Genomic DNA, 12,113 nt, shown 5'->3' on the forward strand with positions numbered 1-12,113 from the left:
CCACTGAGCACGTAATAGTTTACATATGTATAAATAAAATCTGTAAAAAGATCCTTAGGGCAAAGAATGCAACCAAAGAGAATAATAGCAGACTCGTGCAACACCTCTCACGCCCCCCTATCACCGGCTTAAGCGGAACTCTATTACACATATATTGAATGGACTTCATGACCCCAAAGGACCAGAAAATATAACAACACTGAAAAGAATTATCACTTTCATGAAAATCGGTCAATCAGTTTACTAAAGGTTACAAAAGGCTATACATTAGGGCAAACGTGATAAAGGTTACTTCTCATTTTGTAGATAACGAATTGTGAGCATAATTATATGTAGGCATATACTGAAACTATGAAACAACTCAAAATCTGGGGACTCGTTTAACTAAAAGCCGTCAATAAACCTTATTAATAACAACTCAACTTCCATCAAGATGGCGAACATTCATTTTTACAATAACAGAATGCCGCTAAAACCGGTGCTGGGGGCTTAATGAGTTTTGCATATTTTATTACCTCTCATGAGCAGACTTAGTAAAACCGAATTTTCTATCATTTTGCTTGGTTGTGTTCTGTGCTTTCAAAGAATATTCTTTTATATTTTATTAACTATCGCAGTCTTTAAATGCCGGTTGGCGGCTGTAAAAGTCTCTTCATTCTTGGACTCAATGTTGTTTAAGCCCGCCCGCTTAGCTCGGTAGGAAAAGTGCAGATCTACGGATCGCGATGTTTGGAGTTTGATTCCCGGGTGAGGCGCATGTTTTCCTTGATAAAAGACATTGTGTCTGAAACCATTCGTCCTCCACCTTTGGTTCATGCGGGGAATTTGGCCAGTTACTTGCGGAGAACAGGTTGGTACAGAATCCAGGAACACTGGTTATGTTAACTGCCTGCCGGTAAATACCTATAATACTGTTGAAAAACGGCGTTAAACCAAAAACAGTGTTGCTCCTTTTGGACCATGGAGTAGGCAACATTCATTTTACCTATGATAGAATTCCGCTTAAGTCGGTGCAAAGGAAGTGAGGTGTATTCCACGAGTCATTCATTACCTTTCATGAACAGTCTCCCCTCTATTCTTTTGTTTGAATATGTTCTGTGCCTCTTCTTAGAGTTTCTACTTTTTTGTTCGTAGTTTGTCCATCAGTATATCCACTTATCACGTGAACAGCATGTATAATTACTAAAGGTACTACTAGTATTTGGATGAGCCAGATAGATAGCGACCTGTCTATTCACCCTACACTTGTGCATAAACTTTGTACCATGCTATCTAGGTTTTATCAATGCTCCCTTCCCGTATCATATCCAATGTCCTGTTCGACAAAAGAACTCTTAAAGTGTTTCATATCCTTTCCGCAGCCTTAACGTACTAAAACGTATTAGCGTCTGATGGCCCTTTCACGGCTCCGTAGAAACAACATTTATTACACGAAACTTATTTTGAAAATATTTCTTAAATGTCTAGGTCTGCAGCTCTCAAATACGGTTATATCTTACATCTGAGGCATATACTGACACCCTCAGACAACATCAAAAATGACATTTTGAGCGATTTGATGAAGTTCCAAAATTATCAATGTACCCTTGGTCCGTTACGGACCCCTGTGGGATTTGTGTTTATCCGGAGCTCAAATACTTTTTCATAGATTAAAAGCTGACATGCTGTACTAAAGCCCAGGTAATTTCAATTCGTAATAAAGTGCTGAAAATTGGCTCCCCAATAGCAAAAAAAAAAAAAAAAAGTCCACGCGTATACATTCAGACGGGGTGACCCCTGCGCGTGACTATCTACGAATCAAAATGCGGCTTTCGTTTTCAAGATTAGCATTTCTGCTTTCATTTTATTTACTTCCGGAAACAGCTGAAGGTCGAGTGACGTCATTTTCTGTGTTGTCAAAAACATTCATATTCCTGGCGAGGTTGCATAAATATGTGCTAGCCGTCCTAAGGATATAAACTGCGCATTTCATTTTGGAGAGGAAATTAACTAAATCTTAACTGTGTTATTGAAGAGAAAAAGAAAAAAAGTGAATGTTAAACATATATTATATTACAGAGCAGGTAAGAAATTTAATGCAATTTTTCAAACAATTGGCAAATTAGTTTTGTTAATCAGTAGGGTCATATTTTATGCTGATAATCCATTTATTCTCTATGGTAGGATAATCAAGCGCGGGCGATTTGATTTGATCGGAGTCTGAAACATGTCTTTTACTTCAAGTCGATTTTCAATTGTAACTGAGTGTTTTTCTATTGAATTTTTAAAACTTGGGGTACACTTGTTTTACCGCTGGCTAAATTGACTCGGAATTGAGATTTACATTTTATACAGTATGGAATGAATGGTAAAAAAGAGGGGGCCTATGCTTGAAATAGGTGATATGAAATGCGATTGGCAGCTGCTGATTATGCTGACTTTTGTCACCAGGTTCAGAAAATGAACTAGGCTTTTCACATTCTTGTGGAAAGAAATATTAGTATCAAAATCAACGAATGTATGATAAAATATTATTTTATATGTTAAATGTGTGGCGCATTAGAAATTTCTTCTGTTAGTCAAAACGTATTTAAAAAGGTGACTGCATTCCTGGTGTAATAACTAGCAATGAACGTTTAATTTGTCTTTTAGTAAATAGCAGATCTATAAATCTTTTTGCACGTTTTAGTTTTCCATTAATCTTAGCCAATAATCTTATTTAAAGGTCCACTACTAAAGCCTGAACGAGTATTATATGAAAGTCAGAGTTTGTAGCTGAGACTTCATATTTATTGAAAATATGACCCACTGTATTGGATCTGACCAAATAGTCGAGGATATGTTCAAGAATTTCTTTCGAATAACCAACAAACAAAACCTTTTTGCCTATTTCAAACCGAAAGTATGTTTTCCGGCTGCTTACGAACCCGTCGCGCATCTTCGGTTTTTTTCCGGAAGAATGCTCCGAAACGAGGCTACAATTTATAATATATCCAACGATAACGTGATGTTTACAAACATAGCATAGGGAATTCAACATTTAAAGCCCTGGGGTGGCTAACTCGAAACTTACGATATCGTTGAATTTACGAGGTTATTTACGACATTGTTAAGGTAACACTAAGGTAATTTCAATAACTCAAAGCATATCTTTAATATCAACCTCGTATGTTGAGCCTGACTTACGATACCGTTTATGTAAAAAAGTGCATAAAAATGAAACGGGAATCTTTCACAGTTGTAATTGTTCTATCTTTAAGGAAAATTATATAACAACTTGCAATTATTTCCTGTATTTTTGTGTTGATTTAGTTTAACTGAAGCAATTAGAAAATAGGCTACTTATTAAATCTTGATGGTTTGAAATGAATGACGTCTGTAAGTAAATATCTAATTGTTGTGACACTAGCATAACATCATATCCTTAGGACGGCCGGTGTAATGAAGTATTTCGACCCCCATAGAATAACGACCCCCGGTCATTATTCTATTGAAAATGTGACTCCTTTCCTGTAAAATATTGACTCCCCTTATAAAAAACTGACTCCCTTTGAAAACTCTATAGAATAACGACCCCCCGGTCATTATTCTATAGAAAAAACTGACCCCTCCAAGTAAAATACTGACTCCCTAAAGATGACTCCCTTCGAATCTCATAGAACAACGACCCCGGTTATTATTCTATAAAAAAGTGACTCCTTCCATGTAAAATACTCACTCCCGAAATTACTACATTCGAACTCTCGTACAATATCGATTCCCGGACATTATTCTATTTAAAAAAGTTACTCTTTCCGTGTAAAACACCGGCTCCTAAAAAGACTTTCGACGATAATATCTATTAAAAAGTGATCCCCACCAAACCTAACGGACAATTTTACTAGATCTACAACTCTAATACCCTCCATTGCCAATAGTTAACATTTTGATTGTACTACTACTACTGGTGCTGCTATTTCTATTGCTATTACTACATGTACTTCTTCTTCTTCTACTACTACTACTACTACTACTACTACTACAACTGCTACTATAGATACTACTATACCTGCTTTCACTATTACGTCTTGTACATCTACCTCTTCTTCTCCTGCTGCTGTTTTTGCTGTCACTTATTCCTCTGCTGCTGCTGCTGCTGCAACTGCCACTACCACTGCCACTACTACTACTACTACTAATACTTCTACTTTCTATTGTTGCCGCTACCGTACTTTACTGCCACTGCTAAGTATTGCAACTTCTACTTAAACCGAAGTTTGCAGGTATTATTGACACTTGTGTTTTGTGAACGTATTGTGAATTGTTATTTTCCTGAAAAAAAATGTATACACCAGGATACAGCGTCTAGAAATAGAATCCCTTTTCCCGTTGCGGAATGCTCTGATTTCTGTGTCAAGTGATGGTATCTGGGGCTAATGGTCAAACGGAAGGACGGACGGACGGACGGACAAGGGCAAATCTATATGCCCCCACCCCCGAGTGGGGGCATAAAATGCAGCAATTAGGCCTTAGATACATGGGTTATCACTAAATTTGACCAAATGACCGGGGGTCGTTTTTTTATGGGAGTCAATATTCTTCGTGAGGTTCAGTTGACTTCACGTTGGGGAGTCATAGTACTATGATCTGGAGGTCATAATACTATGACCGGGGGGTCACTTTTTCTATAGAAAAAAAATACTTCATTACACCGGCACATTTTTTTAACAATTTCGCCAGGCATACGTACAGAAAATGACGTCAGATGACCTTTAGTTTTTTTCCGGAAGTAAATAAAATGAAAGTACACAGGCTAAAATCACATTTGCATTGGTTTATAATCAGGGTTCACGCGCAAGCGTTACCCCGTCTAAATGTATGCACGTGGATTTTTGTTTTGCTAATGGGAAGTAAATTTTCAGCAGGTTTTTGACGATTTGATAATACCTGGGCTTTAGCACGACATGTCAGCTTATCATCTACGAAAAAAACATTTGCACTCAAACAAAAATCCCACAGGGGTCCGTAACGGATCAAGGGTATATGGAGATTTGGTACTTTGTGAAATCGATCAAAAGGTCATTTTTGCTGTTGCTAAAAGTGTCAGTATATATCTATACGCAAAGGATGTCAGATATTTCCGTAGCTGCAAACTAGACATTTCAGAAATATTTTTAAAATGAATTTCGTGTACAATAAATGTTGATTCTACGGATGCGTGAAAGGGACATCAGACGCTAATACGTTTTATTACGTTACGGCCGCGGAAAGGATATAATTATAGTTGATATAATTATTTATCGCCTTTTTCAGACATCTCAAAAACATGCGCGTAGCGTAGCATGCTCGGTTACTCAGCTGAGTATCATTTAAGATCCAAAAATAAAAAGGGTAAAAACTCCATAGAAACAATAAAATACTGAACAGGAGTGGGTATGGAGGTAGGGACAATGTCATAGCATATGAGTATGCTGTTGTCTTGGTCCTTGACTTTGTTATAATTCTTTGTGACGACAGACTGCTATTGCTCTTTTATCAAAATTTCTATCAAAATTCTAAATTTTGATTTTTCTTGCTCCACTTGCACTTGTTATTGTAAATACTTATTTAAATCTAAATATATTTAAAATTCTAAATACACATATGATTTCAGATGAATATATAGCTGCTATTGACATAAGAACAATTTGCTGAATGGCAATTGTCCAGCACTAGTAAAATTTAGAAAGATAAACAACAACTATGAATTCCCAAGTATTCTAACATGGCTCGATTTGATTTCCAGTCAACCGAAGAAGGAAATGTTGTGATTTATTGTCTAATTTACCACGGTTCAGATGCTTAAGTATTTAACCGCTCGGGCTAACGCATTCGTGGTTCAATTCCTACGCATCTGAACACCGTGGTAAATTAGAGATAAACCACTCGAAGGCCTTGATTATTTGTTAATTATTTCCTATTTCGCTACGCTCAAACAAAAAGAAATTATCTATTCCATAATCAAAGAGAATTAACGGGAGCAAAAAGAACAAATTCATAAATTAACATTTAGGCGTTGTTATCCGCATTGCCATAGTATAACACTCGACATCAGTCATGCCAATTTAGTACCAATTCATTAATTTCTACCTTATTAATATACTTTCTGGGTTATTATGCTAAGAGGCACCTACTCATCCCTACTTTACCCAGTCGTGGGAAAAGGGGAGTATAGAGAAACAAAGTTTCAACTTAAGTCACCTTCTTCTTATGCCCTGACACCCATTTCCCAAAATTTATTGCCGGAAAAATACATCAATCAAAATTATTAAACGCATGAAATAATTATATATCCTACACCTAAATACCTTTGAAATTAGGTAATACCACGATTTCTTAAACCTAGGATACAGATATGTAATAAATGCTCATAATCAGCATTTACGGTAAATTCTCTTTTAAATATTGCAGTTAAAGAATAATGTTGTAAGCATTACATTGATTTCTAGACCAAGGTTATTTTAGCCATCTGTTGCATGTTTACAAGTTGCATGTTGCATTTTGATATAACAATCGTCCTTGCAATGAACATTGATTTTCAAAAAAAACATATCTCTACGTCCTGGGAAATCAAGTAATTAATAATACAGAGACAAAAGTCTTGTGACAGATGTTTAGGCTGAAATATCAAATCGAAGTTCACGAAACGATAATAAAGGAAATGTGTAGACGACATTAGTAATTAAATATTTGTACTTGAAGAATGAAATAAGAATCTATTGAAATAGCTTCATCATTTTTTTCCCTCTTTTGAAATTGTGCATAAGTCAAAGCTTGTCCTAAGCAGTCTAATCAGTTCCTAGGCAGTTTATATGCAAGGTGATTTGCATATATTCCGTTGTAACACGTATGCATACATGTGCACTTCATTTAAGAATTAAATGCTATTTTCTGGGACGTCTTGAATATTCATGAATCGCCCTAGCAATTCTATTGATTGATTGGCAATAAGCCTTCCAGTGTTGTCCACGCCCATATAAACGCACAAAAATACCATTTAATTTTACGACAGCTTGCTACAGAAATAACTAATTTGCTTTCCAGGAGTATCAGAAAATAAACTGTCAAGATATCGAGCTTTTAGTCACAGTAAAAAAGACGCGCCCAAGTTCAACTGTAATTCGCCTTCCGACAAAAATACAGTTCCTGGTTTTTATTTAAAATATGTTTAACTCCAGTGATAATTTATACAGTCGTATCATTCAGTTGTGATCTTGACGTCAGAAAAATTAGTTAAAGCTATAATTAAATGTTCTTTTTGAATGTTTTGGCGTCAAATTTTTAGAGAATGTTTGGGACGAGACCATTTTGTTCATGTTTATGATAAAGGACGTCAGATTACGCGTGCAATCTTGTGGAAAGGGCCGTCATTGATATTATTACTGCAATGTTTAACGCTTTTGTCTTTCCATAGTAAAATGTATAGTGAATGCAAATTTTGTATAAAACAAATAAGTTTGGAAAAAGAGCTCATGTTGCTTAATTTGTGAATAACAAATTTCGTTCTGAATAAATAAACAGCCTAGTTCAAGTCCTTCCAAATTGCCAGCCCCATCCCTCTCACCGACCCCGATTTGTAACGTTCATCAACTTATATAGACCTTTCTTTACATTCCGAGCCGTTTGTGAATATTTTGTTCAGAACTGAGGAAGCATAGTTTAAAGTCAACAGAAGCCACCCTGTTTTCTCTAGGTTTGCTCTAAAGTTTCCACGGTGGGGGGAGGGGGGGGGGGGCTCCCCGGACCCAGCCGGAAGAGGGGATTCCTTTCCCCCACGCTTCCCTTGAGTAACATCTAAACTGATCGCGCTACGCCCCTGAAGCATCCGGACCAGTGGGCCTATAAGCCAACAGTGAATGAAATTCGTATGAAATTAATGGCTGACAATAGGCACCCTTATGTGTTTTCTAGTAAAAGAAGTTAAGTGCCACATTTTTGATCAGGAAAAGTTAATTGGTTCTTACGTAATTGTACTAAAACAGTTTGTAACTTATCAATAATACATTGAATATACACAATAGCGACAAAATTATGCACAATATGTATATATTCATGGCCGTAGCGAGAGACTAAATTTTACCGGGGCAATTGAGTATGCGCGTTTGTTCGTGGTTGTTAGGTTTTGAATGGTAAAGGCAAAGCCCCGACAGGTGTTAGTTAAGGAGGTTGTGTCCCACCCTCCCCCTGTGGAGGGTTTGTGTGGGGGGGGGGGGGATCCCCCAAGAAAAAATGGGATATATGAAATGAAAAACACACTGGTGCGCTGTTTTTATTTAAAAGAGAAAAATTACCATTTCCACTCCCTGATCTACCCCGGGTACTAATATTAATTTATGGTTCGTTTGTAACGTGTCTCTCTTGCGGTGCAACAAAGGACTTACTTTTTGAGAGGTGTATGTATAATATTTTTCTTGATGGAGCTCCTGGTTTATCTAATAAAAGTAAAATTAAATGTAAAAATGTTCAAACTTTTTTTCCTACAATCAAAGTTCCGTCTAATGTTGCTGTCATGCTGAAATGGACATTTAATTTAGTTTTCTATGAAAACAGTTAATGACAAGGATGTTGCTAAAAAGACTGGATATCAGTATAACTCCGACCACACAGATAAGAGCATAATGCGTTTTAATTCATTGTTTGCGACGTACTTCATTAGGTTGAAAAGAACATTCAATTACATATTAGTTTAATGAATGATTACAGCATAACTGAAGTTTCATCAATTGATCATGACGCGGCACCTATTTTTTTTTGTCTACATATGACGCTTCAGCAGCAACTTCGCGCTTAATATTCTTCAAAATAAGTGAAAAAACACACTGTTGTCCATCAATGATATTTTGATAAAAATGAAATACATATAATCTATAATGATAAATCATTAAGTTGCAAATGATTTTGTTTTTGGCACCAACAAATTCATCGGTTTATTTTGAATCTTAACCATACTTTGAAATCAGATTAGACTTGGAAAAAATTTGGAATTTATATTGAAGATAAAATAATCAGAAAACGTTGACATGTAATTTTTTTCTGATGAAGGAACCTCGCAATTCCAAGGTTCCATAAATTATTGCTCCGGTTATAAGTGGCAAAGTACGAATTGACGATGGAAGTGGTGCGAATTTCAGTTATTTTGCGGCGCGTCTTAAACGGACATTCGTTTGAATTTATTACAAAATCACGTGATCCAGAAGAATTTCCGATCTGTTACGGAAAAATGATAAACACGAAAGTAGGACAAAATGACCACCCATGTCAATTTAAGGAAATACAAAAAAAATCATCCATTTCTCTGCAACAGGTTTTGACTTGAATGGAATATTGCACGGCTATCGTAATTTTTAGATATATATTTCAAAATTTGTAGTCTTTATTTAAGATTTATGCTTTTTTATTTGTCTTTATTTGGTACCTTTAAGTTATATTTTATCCATGCTTATGCATAAACAAAGGAAGAAAAAAACAACAACAGCATTTATAAATCTTCTATCTCCTATCTCAATTCCATCAAGTAGAAAGGATAAAAAATGTAATCATGTACATTTATTGCTCTACTATAATTCAAATACTTTAAAGATATAAATATGTACTTCCTGCATAGATAAATAGCTTTTATTTAGTGAGATCGAAATTGTCACTGTTTGTCAAAATTTTGCCAAACCAGGTTGCAGGCCTCAAACGCGTTTAAACCCTAAGTTTCTTTTTTTGAAGTTACTGACTGTTTCAAGTTTGGTATTATCTATGTATATTGTCTGGTATGATGGTTGTGTTACTTTTCTTATTTCCCACCCCCTCTCCATTTTACTGCAAGCGGGTTAAAGGTATATTGGTTGAAAAATGTGAACAATTCCTCCACAAAGTTAATTTTTAACAAAAAAATAGTAAGTTATGTAAATGAAGAATACTATGCATTAGGTTAAAAATAGTACGCATTGTATATACACGTATGTATAAACACTGCATAAAAGTGCACTATCATTAAAAAAACCTGTCTGAATATTTTAACATTCAACTGTTACTACATGTCATTTGATTATGAATGTAAATCTAGTTATATATTCAAACTTATTATGTATATTAAGCAAAGTTTGAGGATTTCCTACATTAGAAGTAAATATCGAAAGATAAAATACTTTAGTGAAAGATGACCATTGCATATCTTTAAGTATCCAAAATATACTAACTGGAGCTCCTAATTTGCAATTTTGACGCCAGCCGTCCCTGAGCGGTGCCCCGTTGTGTTCCCTTTTTTCTTTTTGTCCTACTTGTCTGATTTTGTTTTTGTATGTCATGTGCGTGCGTGCATATTAGCGCGTGTGTGTCTGTGTGTTTTTCTTCCTTTCAGGTGTTCACCCTTGCTTTTGTCTACTTCCCTCTACACCCCTTTTATAACTAAAATGTACTTGTTGATGTATTTTAGAAGCAAACCATCTGCTACATTTTCCAGTACAGTTTCCATATTGCAATATATAGCTGTAGTTGTGTTTTCAGTGATATGTGCTTCCAGGAAATCTACCTTTTTAATTAACGTGCAAAGAGTACCCTTGGCATTCCCTGAAACAACTGACCACCTGTCCAAATAAACAATTTAATATCAATCGGAAATGTAACGTAGGACATCTGTATCAATCGATGACAGTTTTTTTCGCTTACAAATCGCTTTTCTTAAAGTGCTTTAGTCATGCTGATTTTTTTTATATTTATTTACATTGTATGAATATAGAGATACGCTGAAGCCGGAAAGAAATTAACCATGTATTACTAAAGGTGTCTTTTTATGATATTTTGCACAAAATATTCGCACATTAAGTTTTGCAAATTTTGTCAGACAAACATTCTACTACACTTAAAAAATTCGACTTGTATATTAAAACGAGGAAGATATTCAAATCTTTCGTATGAACACAATTGATAACAAAATAGATAATCAAACCTTGCATTTATCTGTACACCATTTGTTTGACGAATCTTAAAAGGAATACGGAATAACTGTAGGGTAAACTACGGTGGCACAGAGGTGACATATGTGTTTTTTCATTCTTTATAGACCTTAGACCTAGGGACCTGGTTTTTGTGCATGACACTCCGTTTCATGATGATAAACATTGAACCAAGTTACATAAAAATTCCTTCATGCTTGAAGAAGATATTCTCCAGACAAAGTTTGTGGACGCCCCCCGCCTGCCGGGGACCTTCCCATAATACGTGCTGTTTTTTGTGTTGTTTTTTTTCAAACGGGCGTATAAAATCAGACGGATATATTTCCTATCCTATCTATGTTTAAGTAATTGTGTGGGAGGATCTCGGGTCATTTAAAGAAAGCGTGAAGGGTATTCGTTACATATTAATGTCCACCTAATTTGAACAAACTGGACAAACCGCGAAATTCCGATCTTTCTAAATTATATTTATTTATTTATTTTGTTAGGTTTAACGTCGAACCGACACAATCATAGGTCATCAGCTTTTGATGGAAGAGGAAGATCCTAGGTGCACCTCCATGCATTATTTCATTAACAAGCGGGCTCCTGGGTAGAACCACCGACCTTTCGTAAGCCAGCTGGATGGATTCCTTATGTGAAGAATTCAGCGCACCGAATGAGGCTCGAACCAATATCGATGAGGGGTAAGTTAGTGAAGACAGCGAACACTACCACTCGGCCATGGAGACCCCCTTGCTAAAGTAGTATATATGCAAATGGACATTTGTATTATCCTTTCTACACGATAGAATCACAATTCTGTATTTAATATAGGAGATGCAAACATGTTTTTTTTTTCTTCCAGCACCTTTGTATATGTATTAATATGAAATAAATATGAACTAACTGAAATTGTTTGAAAAGTACATGCAAAGAGATTTATAATTTTCAAAAGCTGATCGTCAGCTGCAAATTTATTTAATGTCACTCATATTATACTTTAAAAATAGACGCTTTGCTCCGTTCCGTATATGTAAATCTCAATACTGAGACATAACAGCCATCGATGTGTCCCACTTTTGAATTAATAATAGAATTAAGGTCTTTGTGTTATCCCGCAATTATAATTGAAAAATTACATGAAATATAAGACTGTTTTCAAACTCTGATCAAATCTATTAGTAATCTCGC

The 12,113-nt window shown here is 35.6% G+C and overlaps 1 protein-coding gene across 1 annotated transcript in view; it reads left to right on the forward strand.

Annotated features, from left to right (window-relative positions):
• Positions 1 to 1,922: 1,922 nt before the first annotated feature.
• LOC123554110 (uncharacterized) overlaps positions 1,923 to 12,113 on the forward strand; it is a 44,753-nt gene continuing 34,562 nt past the window's right edge. Inside the window, exon 1 of the mRNA XM_053517662.1 lies at positions 1,923 to 2,063. The gene's annotated coding sequence lies outside the window, so the exon portion shown is untranslated. The remainder of the gene's footprint in view (positions 2,064 to 12,113) is intronic.

The sequence above is a fragment of the Mercenaria mercenaria genome, chromosome 11 (genome assembly GCF_021730395.1).
Source record: "Mercenaria mercenaria strain notata chromosome 11, MADL_Memer_1, whole genome shotgun sequence".
NCBI classification, from domain to species: domain Eukaryota; kingdom Metazoa; phylum Mollusca; class Bivalvia; order Venerida; family Veneridae; genus Mercenaria; species Mercenaria mercenaria.